Source organism: Scardinius erythrophthalmus, assembly GCF_964197995.2.
Source record: "Scardinius erythrophthalmus genome assembly, chromosome: 16".
Taxonomy (NCBI): Eukaryota; Metazoa; Chordata; class Actinopteri; order Cypriniformes; family Leuciscidae; genus Scardinius; species Scardinius erythrophthalmus.
The window spans coordinates 29,135,890-29,154,175 of record NC_138236.1 but is presented as its reverse complement, the minus strand read 5'-3'; positions in this window follow the sequence as shown (position 1 = coordinate 29,154,175).

Below are 18,286 nucleotides of genomic sequence, written 5' to 3'. Positions count from 1 at the left end.
TTCACATGTATATATGTGCAATATATGTACACAATAAAGGATAAATCTTTATGAATATTACATGTAATGCTATTTTTGTCGCACAAAACACAAGGACGTAACAGTAACATTAACCTTATTTCTGTATAACTTCATTCTTAATTTAGGGTTAAACTTTGAATTTATGTTTTTACTTTAGTGCCTTTCAAGTAGCCTACTTGACCTGGTGCACAATTTGTAAAGTTGTTGAGGTCTCTTCTAAACTTTAAAGGAGACCGTTGTGGGAGTGTTAGAGTTTTTGCGTCAGGAGACAAGTGTGAGAAGCAGGAGACTCAAGCAAAAGTTTCCATTTGATGTTAAAGTGACTTCATTTTTGTCTAAAAAGAACATTTAAGATGTTAAAGAGATCTCTTTTTTTTTTTTTTTTTTTTATCTGGGATATTTGAGAAATATTAATAACATAAAAAGTAAGAACCTGAAGTTTCTGAAATAAAGAAGCAGATGAAGTATATGTATTTGTTCGAGTTGCAATCTTAACAAAATGTTTCTGAAGGATAAAATGTTTTTGAAGAGTAGTAGGAAACTATATAAAAATATGAGCGAAACTGATCAATTAAACTATAGTAAAGAGTAAGTCACTCTGTAGTTACAAGATTCCTAACCCTCCTTATTTTACCAGTAGATTTATGTATTTTTCTGCTCACATAGTCAGCTTGTTCCCTCCAACTCAAGCTCTCGTCAACAGAAACTCCCTGGAATTTTGTAGTTGATACTTGAATAGACTGAATTGCAATCTTTGATGAATCCTTAGCGTATCATATTTTTTTACCAATAAAAATAATAAATTTTTAAAATATATTTAAACATAGTTTATTTAAATTAAACCAATTAGCATAAACGAGTAGACCATCATTTACATTCTTAATAACATCTGAGTGTAAGAGAACTAAGGTTGTGTCATCTGCAAACAGTATTGGAGTAAGATAGTTAGCTGTAGCATTTGCTGTTCTGTTTGGATTATATATATTTTTTTTTTCATTCTTCATATGTGAATAAAAGGCCTGTGCTTAGATCCATGCCTCAACTTATTGCCACAGTTGCACATAGTTACTGAAAGTGCTCTGCTTTTTTGCATGAAAGAGACAAATCTGCCTCTGCATTCACTCCTGATGAAGAGCGAGATCAGGAAAAAGAGGAAAAACATAGCTGATTGCTAGTCTTACAAAAAATGAATACGAGGAACAAACCTCTTCAATGGAACAAAAGTCAGTATAGTGTAATTTTTTACTTGACGATTTTTTTTTTCCTACCGTTTTTTGGTGACTGTGAGAGAGAATGAGAGCGGAGAAAGAAATGGACGAGTGAAGCTGGTAAATGAGACAAAAAACACTGAAATACAGTATAATGTGTAGACTTATGTAAGAAATAATCATTACATAACCTGTCACATTAAAAGAATCCAAAGAAAACCTTTGTTTTCTGCTCTTCTTTTGCTGTCTGCTGGGGAACCACATTATCCTTCATGGGTCATTATTGTTATAGATATTTGCTGCATGCTACAACCATGAAATAAAACCTAATTCAAGTGCACTTTAAACTGTTCCAAAGACCTTTTTCAATGTGTAAAAAAGTATGTGTCATGTAATTGCATATCAGAAGAACATATAATACCCACTGCATTTTTCATTGATTAAATAAGAAAAATGGAAATATACACACAAAATTTAATGTACACAGGGATATCACATAGCTTTGGGTACTGTTTGCTTAGCATCATGCCAACATCAGTCTGAATGGATCCATTTCACAGAGTTTAGAATCTAGCTTTTAAAACATTTTAGTCTTTCTATTTTTGACAAATTTATATTTGCTTCATTTATTTAGCTGACATTTGTACTACATTATACTACATTAGTGATTCATCTTAAGGTGGCTGTAACTAATAACTCAGAGATACAGACTGCAGCAAAGATGAAATTAAGTAACAGTGAGAGTGAAAGTTGGTGTGTGTTGGTGTCAGTCATCTTCATTTATATAGCGCTTTTGACAATATAGATTGTTATAAAGCAGCTTTACAGTGATAATAGGAAATTAAAGTAACAGATCATAAGTTATGAATATAACTATGGATCTGTGAGACCGAAGGATGACCGTCACTACGGTCTAATAGGATGATAACCTTCGTTCCGCCTTCTCTCGAGACCTTATGTAAACAAAGTCATGCCCATGACCCCGGAAGCGGAACGTCACGCGCTATAAAAGGCGAGTTAAACTTCCGACTCGTTCTCTTACCTTGAACGCCCTAGTATTCCGAACGACAAGAATAGTGACGGTCATCCTTCGGTCTCACAGATCCATAGTTATATTCATAACTTACGATCTGTTTCGACCTCACTCTGACCGTCACTACGGTCCAATAGGATGACTCATGTCAACAGGGTCGCGAGGAACTACAGACTCCGAACTATTCAAACCTCGCTGGGCAACAGACATCAAAACTGCCGTGCTGACAGGCGTTGTGCTAGTTACGTCAACTCTATAAAAATTAGCAAATGTACTCCAACGTAAACAATCCTCACTAATAGATAGCGCACACAATTCTCCTACCCTTTTAGCAGAGCATATAGCCAAGAGAAAAGCTGTCTTGAGACACAAAGCTTTTAAATCTGCATCCGCCATAGGCTCGTACGGGGGCTTAGTGAGAGAGTCTAGTACTAAAGGCAAATACCAATTGGGTACCCGCAAAGTGCGATTTGGACATAAGCGACGAGCTCCCTTCAGGAACTGACCTACCAAGGGATGTCGGCCTAATGGCTGGCCATCCATTCCCCTATGAGATGCTGAAATAGATGAAGCATAAACCCTGATTGTGCTGGCTGCTTTGCCCTGATCCAGTTGAGCCTGCAGGAATCTAAGGACAAGTGGCACAGAGCAGGTTATTGGATCAACATTCAAGCCTAAACACCACTCTAAAAAATGTCTCCACTTTATGGAGTAATTAGCCCGAGTAGATGGAACTCTGGCGTTATTCAGTGTCTCACGTACAGTTTCATCTAGCTGTTGAGGGACGGACTCTGCAGAGGCCATACCCACAATTGCAGTGCCATCGGGTTTGGATGCCAAATCTGCCCGTCTATTTGGGATAGGAGATCCACCCGCGATGGAAGTTGCCACGGAGGACCCTGAATCAGCTGAACTAGGTCCGAGAACCATGGTCTTCCTGGCCAGCGTGGAGCAGCTAGTAGAACTGTGCAGTGACCCTCTCTGATCCTCTGGAGGACCTGGGAAATCAGAGGAAAGGGGGGAAAAGCATATAATAAGCCTGTCGGCCACTCTTGCGACAGAGCATCCAGGCCTAAACTGCCCTCCTGTACCGTGAGGGAGTACCATCCCAGGCAATGGGTTGTCTCCATGGAAGCAAAGAGATCTACATGAGCTGTCCCGTATCGGGTCCAAATTTGGGCTATTACCTCCGTGTGCAACCGCCATTCTCCTGGGAGAGGCCCTGTTCTGGACAAAATGTCGGCTGCTCTGTTTGTCACACCCGGGATGTGGATTGCTCTCAGTGAGGACAGCCGTGGCCCGGTCCACGTCAGCAGGTTCGTTGCCACCTGGAGACAGCGCAGTGATTTCGTCCCTCCTTGGTGATTTATGTGGTAAACTGCTGAGGTACTGTCCGTTCTCACTAGCACATGCTTGTGGCGAAAAAATGGTAACAGACCCTTGAGAGCAAGATGAACAGCTCTCGGTTCGAGCACATTTATGTGTTCTGATGACCAATGGGGATCCCATTTGCCCCTTACTGACCTGCCTTCCCAAACGGCTCCCCAGCCTGTCAGTGATGCGTCTGTTGTTATCACTGATCTTCTGTGAGGAAGACTGCCCAGTGGGGTTCCCCTGCGGAGAAAGTCCTTGTCCCTCCAATGGAGTAAGGCCCGCATGCAGGCCTTTGTCACCAATAGCTTCGTTCTTCTGTCTTTTTTTGGATGAAGACGAAAAGAATTGAACCATCTCTGTATCGGGCGTGTCCTCAGTAGGCCTAAGGGAATCACCATTGATGCTGCCGCCATCAGTCCTACCAGCTTCTGAACCCTGTGGGCTGTCACCAGCTTCCCCTTCTGAAAGTGACCTAATGCCTTCTCCAGGCTGTCTATTCTCTGGGGAGTGAGACATGCTTCCATTGTTATGGAGTTGAAATATAGCCCCAGGAATTTCACCTGCTGTTGAGGCTGGAGACTGCTCTTCTTCCAGTTCACCATGAACCCCAGGGACTGAATGTGAGCTAGTACCTCCTCTGTGTTCCTGATCACCTGCTCTCGAGAAGGAGCACAAATTAACCAATCGTCCAGGTATGGCAGGATTTTGATACCTCCCAGCTGAAGGGGAGCTAGGGCGGCTGAGATCACCCGAGTAAAAATTCTCGGTGCCAAAGACAGGCCGAACGGTAGAACCTGGAACTGAAAGGCCTGTCCTTGAAAAGCAAAGCGGAGAAAAGGCCTGTGCTCTGGACAAATTGGAATGTGGAAATATGCGTCCTTTAAATCCAGGGACGTGAACCATTCTCCTGCATGTATGGACTGCATTACCATCTTTGTATGAATCATTTTGAATGGAAGAATTATGAAATAGGTTGAATAAAACCCATTCTGCTGTGCGTTGAAGGGCACTTTTGCGATTGCTCCTTTTCGTAAAAGAGCTTGCACCTCTTCTCTCAATACGGGCTCCAATAGTGGGTATTGAGTCGAAACTGTAGCCGATACCCGTGAGTTATTGTAGATAAAACCCACTGGTCTGAGACCACTCTCTCCCAACTGGCCCGTGGAAGTTGAGAGGAACAGTCGACGGTCAGCCCCTGACCCCTATGCAGGGCCATCACGTCCTGCACCCCTTCGTGAACCTCTCTGTTGGGCTCCCCCACGGGACTGAAATCTCCTCTGGGGATAAGTGGTAGAATTTTGTCTTTGGGCACGAAAGCTCTGCCCTTGAACACTAACAGGATTGCCACTCATTTGTCTAGACCAAGCAGGTTGCTGTGGTCTTTTTGTTTCTCGAAACCTTGGTCTGAAGACTGGAGCTGGTTTATGACAAGCCCGCTGGACAGCTTCTCTCGTTGTAATGGAGCGCTCAGCCTTATCCAGCACCTCCTGATAATTTGAATTAAAAACGTGACCGGGAATTACTGGCAAATTCATTAGTTCGCTTCTTATGGTCTCTGGCAAAGAGGTCTGTGCCAGCCATATCTGTCTACGACATAAAACAGCCGAAGACATAGCGTCCCCCACATCACGTGTCAATTGTTAGTGGGCTGCCAGAGCAGAATCAACAAGGTTCCTAGAATCTTGGTCATCCGAACTTACTGTTTTCCGTAAGGCTGCTAAGAGGATAGCCAAAGCATTGCCTGTACGAGCTGCACGTGCAGTGGCATTAAAGGATTGTGAGATCAAACGGTAAGTTTTCGCACACTCCTTCTTGGGACAGCGAGGGTTAGCTGATACATAGGCTGGTCCCAGAGTTGTCCATGATGTTATTTCTTGTTCTACCGGTGGCATATCCCCCAGTCCAGTTTCTTTTGGGTAATGGGCATTGGCCAACCGTCTGCAGCCTGCATTGAATTGAGGCTTCTGAGATGGTTTCTTCCATGCTGTCCTCAACATTGAGGTATAATCATCTGCCACTGGAATGCAAGATGGAGAATTAGTCTGAGGTATGCCTTCCCAGACACCCCCAACAGGAGCAGGGTCAGACACAGAAGGCTGCAAACAAAGAATTTTTGCTGCACTAAATACTCTAGCAACAAGAGAATTTGCTGGAAAATCATCCTTCCCAGTTGATTCGCCATCCACTTCGGCAGAATCTGAATGGGGTCCTTCTCCTTGGCTCCCTCCTTCTGCCTGCCGTGCATTATCAACCAGCGAGTGAGGAGCAATAAGAGATAATACATCAGCATCTTCTGCGTCAGTGTCAGGATTACCCTGCTGCGCAGGTGGAGGAACGCATTCCTGACCAGGAGGTAGTGATGGTGAAAATGAGTGACGAGCTTCAACTCTGTCCATCCTCTGTGCTAAACTCTGAATAGCAGCCAGGATCTGTAGTTGAGTGTCTGTGTTGCCACCCTCCGCTGGTGGAGCAGGAGTTTGTTGTTTAGCCACTTCCACCACCTTCTCACGGCCTGATCTGTGTGATTCATAGCGATCATGTGGTCACAAGCCGCACTGCAGGGATTATCCACATCCTCTCTTAAATGAGCCATCCCCAGGCATGAAGGGCATTCCCTATGTCCATCACGAGGGTCCATTGCTGTTTGGCAATATCGGCAGCAATGAGAGGCCATAATACCCTCACACCAGGTAAGGCCACACACAATCCCACTGACCGCGCACAGCAGTAAAGGGTATATCAAGCCCACACAAAGCAAAGAAGGCCTGCACTTAGTACGCGAACGTATTTAGCAGGCCAATATCAACCCCCAACAGCTGCGAACAGTGATATAGGGCTCAAAAAGGAGAAAATACTCACCAAAATTTTTGTAATGAAGTATATTCACTAGGTTACTGATGGATACTCAGAAATACAGAAATAATCCATAATATTGAATGGCTAGTATGTTTAGAAACTAGCCTCCGAATATCTGAATAATACAATAAAACTAATCTCAATTCATAAGCCCATATAGCATGAATTGAGTGTTTGTATTGAAATATTGAATGGCTAGTATGAAAACTAGCCTCAAATATCAATATAAACTTATCACAATTCAAGCATTTGAATTAAGTGATTGCATAGATAAACAAAAAATAATACAACAAAATAAAATACCACAATTCACAGGGGCACAAGGCACCTGCACCACTTGGGTGATGAATTGAATGGTAAATAACAATATAATTTGGTTCCTACCTGTACAAGGTCTCTAAGGCGAGAAAGGTAAAGAGAACGAGTCGGAAGTTTAACTCGCCTTTTATAGCACGTGACGTTCCGCTTCCGGGGTCATGGGCATGACTTTGTTTACATAAGGTCTCGAGAGAAGGCGGAACGAAGGTTATCATCCTATTAGACCGTAGTGACGGTCAGAGTGAGGTCGAAACAGATATTGTTTTGGTTCAGCCTGGTCTCATTGTTAATACGTAGTATTAACACGTAATTTTCAAAGATAGAAAACGTACGTTTTGTACGTTTGGATAGATGCTGAAACGTATGATATGGACGTATCTGCAACAATTAAACGTAACATTATTACGTTTTTACAGCTACAAAACGTTAAATATTTACAAATCTTTCATATCATTAAGATATCTGTATAATTTACCTTTTACCATTTTATAGATAAATGGAAGATCCCTTAACCCTACTCCCAACCTAAACATAACGTTACCCATTTTATACTGAATATAAAAAGGATAAAACGTACAGAGTGTAGGGAAATGGCAATTTTATTAACAATATAGCATTAAAAGATTTTTTTTAGCAGCTAATCCTACTCCTACCCCTAAACCTACCCATAACAATTTCTTAAAACTACATAGGCTACAATTATGAAGAAAAACAACATAAGTTACGTGTAATCACAATAATTTATTTATTGCGAAAATGTCAAAACCGGTACCAAAAGTCGTTCACATGACGATGTGTTGCAGTCACAGTCCTCTCTTTCAGTATATAATAGTTTTGAATGAGGTACTTTAAGTTATTAATCCATGAAAATGTTAATCCGGCTTCGCTCTGTGTGAAGGCGCGCGCGCTTCTCCATTTCAAATGTAGTATACCGACTCAAATACGGCATGTCGCAATCTGTGACGAACATAGACGAACAGGCGAGAGCCAATGAGCGTTTGATATCACTGCCGTATCATGTCGTAACGCTTCCTGAGGGCGCAATTTTTGAATTTGAATTCATCACCAGTGCTGGATTTCACAGTTACGGACTGCGCTGCTGTGATAGCCTGTGAAATGGAGATGAAGATCACTCACTGGATAAAGGGCTGAATTTGGATCTCTTTCTTGCAAACGTATGGATTCTAAAGATTTTGATTATATCAAGTATAATAAAATTGATGTCGTTTGTGAATTTATGTTGGGTTTTGGTGTATTATTGTTCTATTGGAGAAAACACATTTTGTGTCTCACTGTAAATAAACTAAATATTAAAATGGTTAAACGATTAAATAAGGTATTTTTAAGGTTTTAAAGTGTATTCTTGTTTAACTGCATGTAGGCAAACTCCGAAACAAGTTTGCAACAGAAGGCACGAACAGAGCGAAATGTTATTAGTCTATTTCTTGAGTAGACTGCATAAATGCGACTGAAAATTTAATTGATAAGACATTTGAATGCAATAGAGTCAAAACATTAATGCCACGATTTTAATAGGCCTATGCATAAATAAGAATACGTACAAATATGTACGTCGGTAGAGTTGTTCATACGTAAATAATTTACGTTTTTGTGCTGTTAATAGGGCTTGGCAACCGACGTCACTGCGCAGTGCATTCTGGGACGTAAACAATAGGGCGCCGCCATTTTGTGAGGCCACATCGGGCGAGACGTTTATATACTGTCTATGCTTAAAACAACCACTTACTACACGAAAGCAATGTTGAAAAGTCGATTAAAAGAACGAAATGTACTTATTACCTTTATTTAACCAGAATAAAACTCATTGAGATTAAAAATCTCTTTTCCAAGAGTGTCCTGGCCAAGACAGGCAGCAGCACAATTAACAAGGTTACAGACATAAAAACATATAACATATAACATCAACATATAACAACTTGTACAAGTAATAAATAATTATAAAGTCATAAGAAATCAGAATTTCACATATAAACAACAGCAAGGATCGTCCGTCATAACTGAGTCAGTCATAACATCTACAGCCGGTTTGTGTAGCTTCCATGTTGTTTAAAAGTAATTTAAAATCAACCAATGAAACTGGCTCCTTAAGATTCAGGACATTTTGCAGCTGATTCCAAGTGCAGGGAGCCGCATACTTAAACGCCCCTTTTCCCAGTTCGGTCCGGACTTGAGGGACAGATAACAATAATAAGTCCTCAGAACGAAGACAATATCTTCCTGTACTTTTCTTTTCGATGTAAGATTGGAGGTATTGGGGAAGCAGACCAAGAATTGCCTTGTAGATAAAAATGTACCAATGATTAAGTCTACGGGTGGACAATGCAGACCAACCAACCCGATCATACAAAGAACAGTGATGAGTAAGTGCTCTAAAGTTTGTGATAAACCTAAGAGCTCCATGATAAACAGTATCCAACAGTTTCAAGCTTGTGATGGAAGCATTCATGTATATAACATCGCCATAGTCCAGCACTGACAAGAAAGTGGCAGCAACAGCCTCAAAGGAAAAACATGACTTGTTTCTAAAATAAAAACCCAATTTCAGCTTTAGTTTTTTTACCAACTGTTGAATGTGAGGTTTAAAAGAGAGTGAATCATCAATTAGGATACCAAGATACTTGTATTGAGATACAGACTCAATCTCGGAGCCCTGAGAAGTAGTGATGGGTAGAAGGTTCCGTGACTTTGATTTTGCATTTGAGAACAACATAAGTTTTGTTTTGTCGTCATTCAAAACAAGTTTTAAATCAAACAAGGTACGTTGTACAGTATCAAAAGCAAGTTGAAGCTGACAAAGAGCTTGTTTTGGAGTTGATGCAGAGCAGTATATCACAGTATCATCGGCATAGAAATGAAAATTTGCATTGGAGACATTTTGATCAAGATTGTTGATATATAAAATAAATAGAAGTGGTCCCAGCACCAGTACTATACAGAGACAAAACTTCTACCTGACGCAAGAAAACTGTACATTGAAAAGATGTCATTGATCGGAAATATAGACCCTTTTACAGTTGGTAAACATGGTGACGTATTTGTGTGGGCGGGGCTTAGCTGGAGGCAGAAAGATCCCTTTGGCTGCTTCACTAACGCTAGTTTGCAAGTTTTGTTAGCTTGTTTTTTAACAATGACTGAAGAAAATCCGATTTTTTCTTAATGTGCAAGGTCACTCACTGTCCAGGACCGCGATTGTTATTTGCAAAAGTTAATTTTAACGGACGGAACCAGATGACCGTACACGCTCAGTCAATGGACGAACTAACAGGATTAACGTTAATGCTACCCCTGGTTGAGTGGCCTGACTTCTATACCTACCCGATAGAGAAACCGAGGGTAAAGAGAAACTGAGGACATATAAATATATTTAGATGCCTATAACTATGTGCTGAATGGTCATGTAAAGACGATCCGCAGTTCTGCCTAGCCAGCGCCAGGAAGACAACAATGTAAAGAGTGACACTACGGTGCAATTTTAATGATATGAATATTTTCTAGAAATAAAAATTCCAGATACAGCATACTCATTTTTCATCGATTCTTGCACCCAACAACACAACAATGACATTTAAAATAAAAATAATAATTTAAGCTCCTTATTATGTAGCCGAATCTGTGCTGGTTTGTATTGGCCGCCTCCAGTTTTCCGTTTGTTTTGCCTCCAGCTAGCGCCATGACGTAACTGTGACGTTGGCGCAAAAGGGGTCTATACGTAAACATTTTATGTTTTAGTGCTGTAAATACGTCAGTATTATACGTTTCTGTGTGTATAAAACATAAGTAAATGTACGTATGGTAGAATTACACTTCACGTAAAAATACACACGTATTCTCATGAGATCACTTTGTTTGGTTTTACAGCAGCTCTAGAATAAAGTTATTGTCCAGCTATAAAGTTAGTTTTGATTGATTCACTTCCATTAACTTAGGGGCCGCTTACACGACACCGTTCTAACAGAAAACCTCTAATGCGCTCCGGCCGCTCATTTGGACAACAACAGTGCCTGGTGGCTTGTGGCTCGAGAATGTAAACCTTGAAATAGGTTCCAGGGCTCTCAAGTGTCACGCATTGAGCGTGACAGTCACTCATTTCGGTCTTTTGTCACGCACTCCCGCCACACATTTATTTCTCACGCGGAAAAACTTTTTATGCCGCAGCGCCGAAAACTTCTCTGGCCGTGCCAATCTCACTATGGAACCGGCAGGCGGCAGCCTAGCTGAGCCTGCCACTTATCAGCCAATCAAAAAAAAAAAAAGAAAGGGGCTACACAATAGCCAATCAGAAAATAGCACTATTGTATCTGGGTAAGATTTAACGCAACAACCAATGAAAAAAAGCACATCCTGGAATTGTTAACGTGATTCTGCTACAGCGTCCTTTGTTTCGTCCAAAGTTTCGTTCACCCATAGAGGAAACCACTGGAGCTCCGAGCATCACTTTGAGCACAGAGTAAGTCATGATGATCTCCTGTTTTAATGTTACAACAAATTCACAACTTGTTTGACACAAACAGTGACAACTTGACTGCTGTTAGAGAATGTTTCCCAGATAATTAGCATCAGTTTTTCGTGAGTGTCTGTAACTTAGCCAACAGTTTTACAGCCTGTTCACTGACAACACCTGCTCAGAACAAGTAGTCTAGGCCTTGTCATATTTTCGTTATCACACGATGACTGATATATTGTCACATTATAAACATCTCTCTCTCTCCAAATAGGCTTAATAATTTTATTAGCACTAAATAAATTAAAGTGTATTGCATAGTCGATGTTATAGGTCACTTTTAAAATCATGTCATATTTTATAATTATATCCTGGCCATGGATGCATTAATCATTGCATTTGTCTTTCAAAGATGTCAGGTAAAAAGCTATTAAGCATCGTCTCATTCGCCCTGAGAGGAAAGTCCCCTAAAAAGGCCAGGTTAGAGGATGCTGTCCCAGAGAAGGTGGCAAAAAGGGTAGATTCATTAGAGGAGGAGACAGTGCAGGTGGAAGGCAACAAGTCCAAAAAGGCAACAAACACTTTCAATAAACAACTATGAGAGGCCGTTTGAGACGAAACTCATTGAAACACTTGCTATACACACTGAAACACTCGCGCTACACACTGAAACACTCGCGCTACACACTGAAACACTTGTGATACACACTGAAACACTCGCGCTACACACTGAAACACTCGCGCTACACACTGAAACACTCGGATTTTGAAATCCTCATAACTTGGACTGTGGACAGCTTGTTTTCTCTGTCATTAATATCAAGTAAAGTCAAGTCAAGTCAAGTATATTTGTATAGCGCTTTTCACAATATAGATTTTATCAAAGCAGCTTCACAGTATTAAATTAAAATAATACAACAAGGTTTGTTTCAAGTGGAATTTATTGATTGATAAAATAAAATTAAATATCCCCAAAATATTCCCAACTGAGCAAGCCAAAGGCAACAGTGGCAATATATATAATATATCTGACAAAAGTAAGAATAGCAGATGTTGTCCGTTTTGTTGATAGTTTTCAGGGAGCTGTGACAAGATCGAAATTGGACAAAGGTTACAAATTATTCTTGACCTTTTCTTACATAAAAAAAAGTTCCATTAATTTAAATTTTATGACACTTGATGACTAGCTCACACTTACTATAGCTAAACAAAATAAACAAAAACATTGAAATGATGTCTGATTGTGGGCTATGTTTGAAATCTAGTGTCTTTTGTTAAAATTTCATGTTAGTTAGTCCCGGAGATTGCAGCAATATTCCACTATGACTAGATTATGGCTCATTTTTCATGTTACTATACCATGAATGAAACTAAGAATTGTACATCTTTATAGCGATAAATAAACCGCGCTTCTGTTTCCAAATGAACCAAACTTCCAGTTGCAATGAAATGACTTCCGGACACACTGAAAATGTTTGTGCTCTCTCACACGCGCGAATGTTTGAAAAGTGCAGTCTTTGTGCAGGTACAACAGTATGTGGGCGATTACAGGGTATATGCAAAGAGTTTCTATGTAACCGCATGTCTTTCATATATATGCACATATATATAGTGTTTCACATGTACGCGCAAGTGTTTCACATATATGGGCAAGTGTTTCAGTGTGTAGCGCAAGTGTTTCAGTGTGTAGCGCGAGTGTTTCAGTGTGTAGCGCAAGTGTTTCAGTGTGTATCACAAGTGTTTCAGTGTGTAGCGCAAGTGTTTCAGTGTGTATCGTAAGTTTTCAATGTGTATTGCAAGTGTTTCAGTAGGTTTCGTCTCAAACGGCCTCTCATAAACAACACAAGTCATAATCTCTCTCTCTCTCTCTCTCTCTCTCTCTCTCTCTCTCTCTCTCTCTCTCTCTCTCTCTCTCTCTCTCTCTCTCTCTCTCACACACACACACACACACACACACACACACACACACACACACACACACACACACACACACTGAAATTGAATAAATACTTTGTATTTGGTATTTGAGCAATTATTAATAACAAAAACACAAATAATAATATTATTAATGAAACACCCCATTCCCGTGACCCGTCCAACCCATAATTCATAATAGAGATTTATTTTGTCGTTTCCGCGTAACCATGTGAACTGGAATCATTTTGACGACGATTTATCTGTACAGAGGTATAGGGAAGGGAAGAAGGTCTTCACAGGGGAGAGACTAGATGACACTTCAGGACTGCGTTGGTGCAACTCACTCATAGACTGCAGGCTTCAGGAGGGAACTTGTAAAAGTGAGTAGAGGTTGGAGGATGCAGAGCCAGTGGCTGGTCTTGAACTGGATGCGAGTTGCAATGGCAGCCATGTGAAGCAAGACAAAGAGAAGTGTATTATGTCTTGGGCTCATTGAAGACCAAATGTACTGCCATATTTTGGGTCATTTGCAGAGGTTTGTATATGCAGGAAGACCATCTAAAAGAGCATTGCAGTAGTCTAGGGCCTAGAAAAGGAATTGTACTCCATGAACAGACTTGGATTTTCTGTGTAAACTGTCATTTTGAATCTAAAAACATTATGTGGTCAAATCAATACAAAACAAATATTTGATATAAAACCAATAAATCATCCATTATGATCTTCCAAACTTCTAAGGTGGTAATGCTATTTATCTCTATAGACTTGATGTTTAATAGACTTGTCTGAGACACTAGCAACTATTTGTTAACTCTTCACACAATTTTTTGTTACTGTTGTCTTTCAGGCATATAGTTGTTTAATTTATTATTTTTGTCTTGTTTATTTTATTGTTTGTGTCACTTGAGAGACTCTTTCTGACGTTGAGAAGTGTGAGAACAGTACATGTATAGAGAAAAAAAAAAAAAAACCTGTTCTGGGCTCTCTTTGTTCGTGTAAAGGAGTAGACAGGTGCAGGGAAACAGTTTTCCTGTCATGCTGTCAGTAAGCTGGCCAGCTAGGGATCTTTTCTCTGGATGCATATTTTCACTGAAAACTCAGATGCACAAGAGTGTGTGTGGCTGAAAGATGGAAGGAATAACTAAGCAACCCAAGTCAACCTAAGCATCTGCTGTATACATACACAGAGTTCATACATTTGTAAATTTTCCTGTCACTGAACCCTTCCCACAGAGAGTGAGAAAAATGTTATATGTATGTCTAAATGTAAATCACACAGATAATCTGTTACATGTTTGACAGCATATGTGAATATAAAACAGAGGGATAGACACAGATAAAACTGGCTGCAATGTTTATAAGCCTGCTGGGAGATCTAGGAGTGACAGGTAATTGGAACAGTGTATGATTAATTTTTCTACCATGAGGTTTCTTTCATTCTTGAGTGTCAAATTTTGTAGAAAGTGTTGTTGTCGGAGAAGTGTTCTTAAATTGCTTAATTTGCTGCTGTGAATAACAAATTCCATTAACAAACAGAATACATCAGTATTATCGGCCACTGCATCAACCACAGACAGGATTTATCACAAATACTAAATCCATTTTATGTATTTTAAATACATTTAGAAATACATTCTAAATACATTATTAACGTATTCACTAATTATCTTACATTTTCCCATGGTGAGCTACTTCAAAATGTAATAAAGTGTTAACTTGAAATCGCAGTGTACATTTTTATTCATAAAGTTTTAGTCATATGGGTTTTAGAAATGTAAATCCTTTATCCATGCATTCCATTATCAATTTAAGAAATATTTTATTTTATTCTATTAGCATTATTAGAATTCGTTATTCATTTTGAGGTCTTTATTTTTCTTTCTGAATAAGGTATCGGTCACATCTCTAATTTAAGCAAAAAAAATGTAATTATCATTTGATATGTTACATGTTTTTTTTTTAACTCATATGTATTTTTAGATTTTTCTGCTGCCTGTGATGTCACAGCTAATCAGTGTTGTCAATGCATCCTTTTAATAGTAATTTGTCACATGCATGTATTACAAACAAGCAAATAAAAAAAAATAAAAAACTGTGTGCATATAAGCAAAGTGTTACGGACCACACAGAAACGGAGAGCAATGAACCCAGATGCGGGAGAAATATTGACAGATCTTGAGAACAAGCAGAAAAGCAACAGTGAAATTAAGTAATAATGGCCTAACTGGTGAAATAACAAGAATGTCCTTGATGTTGGGCAGTTAGCAATCTAGAGAGCAGGGGTCTTTGCAATCTAGAGAGCAGGGGATACAACATGTGTCAAACAGAACATATTAAGCATATAGCCTTAGATATTAATAGAAACCAAACATATTATGGTAGTTATATTATGATAAAGTGGTGATTGATTATGATTTCAAACTTTAGTTAGTGTGTATTGTTGCTGTTTGAGCATAAACAGCATCTGCAAAGTTAAAACGCTCAAAGTTCAAAGCAAAGGGAGATATTTTCTTCAACAGAAATCGCTTTTTAAGGACTATAACAAACCGCTGGTAGGGACAACAATGAGCTTCCCCGCCCCCGGGAATGCGATTTATAGATTATCATGATAGAATATGCTAATCATAGATAACTCCACATCAGCAACATACATTCATCAACTAACCATTGAGAAATGTCTTGTTGCCACTTCTTCTTGAGTCTCTCCATCTTTGTCGGACTTCGGTTTGAACATAAAAGGCTAAAAGTTTTTTCAGAAATTTCTTATTACTGCTGTTAACATAACTGTTGCAAATAAATATACATTTTATACAAAAAAGATAGACTATATCTGTGTGTAAGTGTCTCAACTTTAAAACTTGCCATCTCATCTTTGGACCCTGCATTACCTAACATTTCTTATGAAACTTGCTTAAACATAACATGACACAATTTGTAAAATGCAACTGATGTATAGATTAATATCTTACCCTCATGTTCTTTTTCTCTATCTTTTATTTTTAAGAAGTTTTCAGCTCATTGCTAACTCTTCTTTTCTCATTTGTATTCTGATGACATTAAACATATTGTTAAAAAAAAATTGTGTATTGTTTGTCATAAACATATATCATCTCTGTATGTTTTGCAAAACAAAAAAAAGTTTTAAAAGTGTTTCCCATGGAAACATTTCAGTTTCTGTATTTGGTTGTGTTGGGAGTATTTGCAGCACGTTTCTGTATTTGGGTTGTGTTGGGAGTATTTGGGTTGTGTTGGGAGTTTTCGGAGCACACATGTGTTGTAAGATGTTTTTTTCTATTTGCATGTGTTTTCTTCAGTTGCAGCGCGTTGAGCTCTCTTGGCCACCGTACTTATAGGACCCATTTAAGACAGTAGATTAGAATGCACGTTATTGTTGTTGCACCTGCATCATACTTTTCATTTGTTAAAACTGAGATTTATGCATCATAACAAGCATATGTTGCGATAAAAATCACAATTCATTAGTTGTTCACAGTTGTTGCTGTTGTTACGATCACCAGCTGGAGTGCCCTTGAGAGCCACCCCGGGTACTCCACATCAGACTATTGTCATTCCCTCACAAACTATATTTCCCATAATTCTCTGCATGGGCTTATCAGCACTCATTGTTTTCAGCTGTCTCATTATCCTGTTTAGCTCACCCTATAAAAGCCTGGTTCATTCTGGCATGTGTCTAACTGCATTTCTGAGCGCTTTTGTATCCTATTTCTCACGTGTCCTTGTTCTCTTGATTCTCTGCCTTTTCCCTTGGATTTCTCTGTTTGCCGCGGCCCTTAACTCAGTTATTGTTTGGATTGTTTGTTTGTCTATGACCTTTTCCTGGATTTGGATTATGATTGTGGATTAATCTTTTAATAAATACTGCATTTGGATCCTCAACCTTTGTGCCTTTATACCTTTATACCCCCCCCATGGATGAAATTCTACAAAACTTAGCAGAGGATACCCCCAGAGGATGTCAAGTTAATCATACACATGAAATATGGTGCAGTTCTGAACATCTCCACTGAAGATAGGGGCGATTAAAGCAGAATAATATTGCATTTTCATTTTTTATGGGAGGGGCGCAAATCACAAATGAGTGATTATGGGCTAGGTTGATGTGGGCCCTTAAGAGCAACATACCATAAAAATTTCTTCATCCTCGGTGCCACAGTTCAGGTAGTTATTTAGGAAAAACTGCATTTTTTTGGGTTTGGGGGGGCCCAGCGCGGGGGGGGGGAGTGGCCCCCGGGGACCAAACGAAATTTTTCCGTAGAAGTCTAGTGGGGCTACATGCCCACCAAATTTCATGTTCCCCGGTGTTTCGGTGTCCCTGGTATCGTTGACGAAAAATTTACGGGGGCCCCAGCGCGGGGGGGGGGGGGGGGGGGAGTGGCCCCCGGGGACCAAACGAAATTTTTCCGTAAAAGTCTAGTAGACCAACATACCATAAAAATTTCTTCATCCTCGGTGCCACGGTTCAGGTAGTTATTTAGGAAAAACTGCATTTTTTGGGGTTTGGGGGGGCCCAGCGCGGGGGGGGGGGGGGGAGTGGCCCCCGGGGACCAAACGAAATTTTTCCTTAGAAGTCTAGTGGGGCTACATGCCCACCAAATTTCATGTTCCCCGGTGCTTCGGTGTCCCTGGTATCGTTGACGAAAAATTTACGGGGGCCCCTGGTATTGTTGACGAAAAATTTACGGGGGCCCCAGCGCAGGGGAGGTGGAGTGGCCCCCGGGGACCAAACGAAATTTTTCCGTAAAAGTCTAGTAGACCAACATACCATAAAAATTTCTTCATCCTCGGTGCCACGGTTCAGGTAGTTATTTAGGAAAAACTGCATTTTTTGGGGTTTGGGGGGGCCCAGCGCGGGGGGGGGGAGTGGCCCCCGGGGACCAAACGAAATTTTTCCTTAGAAGTCTAGTGGGGCTACATGCCCACCAAATTTCATGTTCCCCGGTGCTTCGGTGTCCCTGGTATCGTTGACGAAAAATTCAGTAAGGTGACGAAAAAACAAAAACAAAAAAAAACTTTGACAATCCCTATATGACCGCTTTCGCAATGTATAATAGCAATGTACAGAGAGAGTTTTTAGAT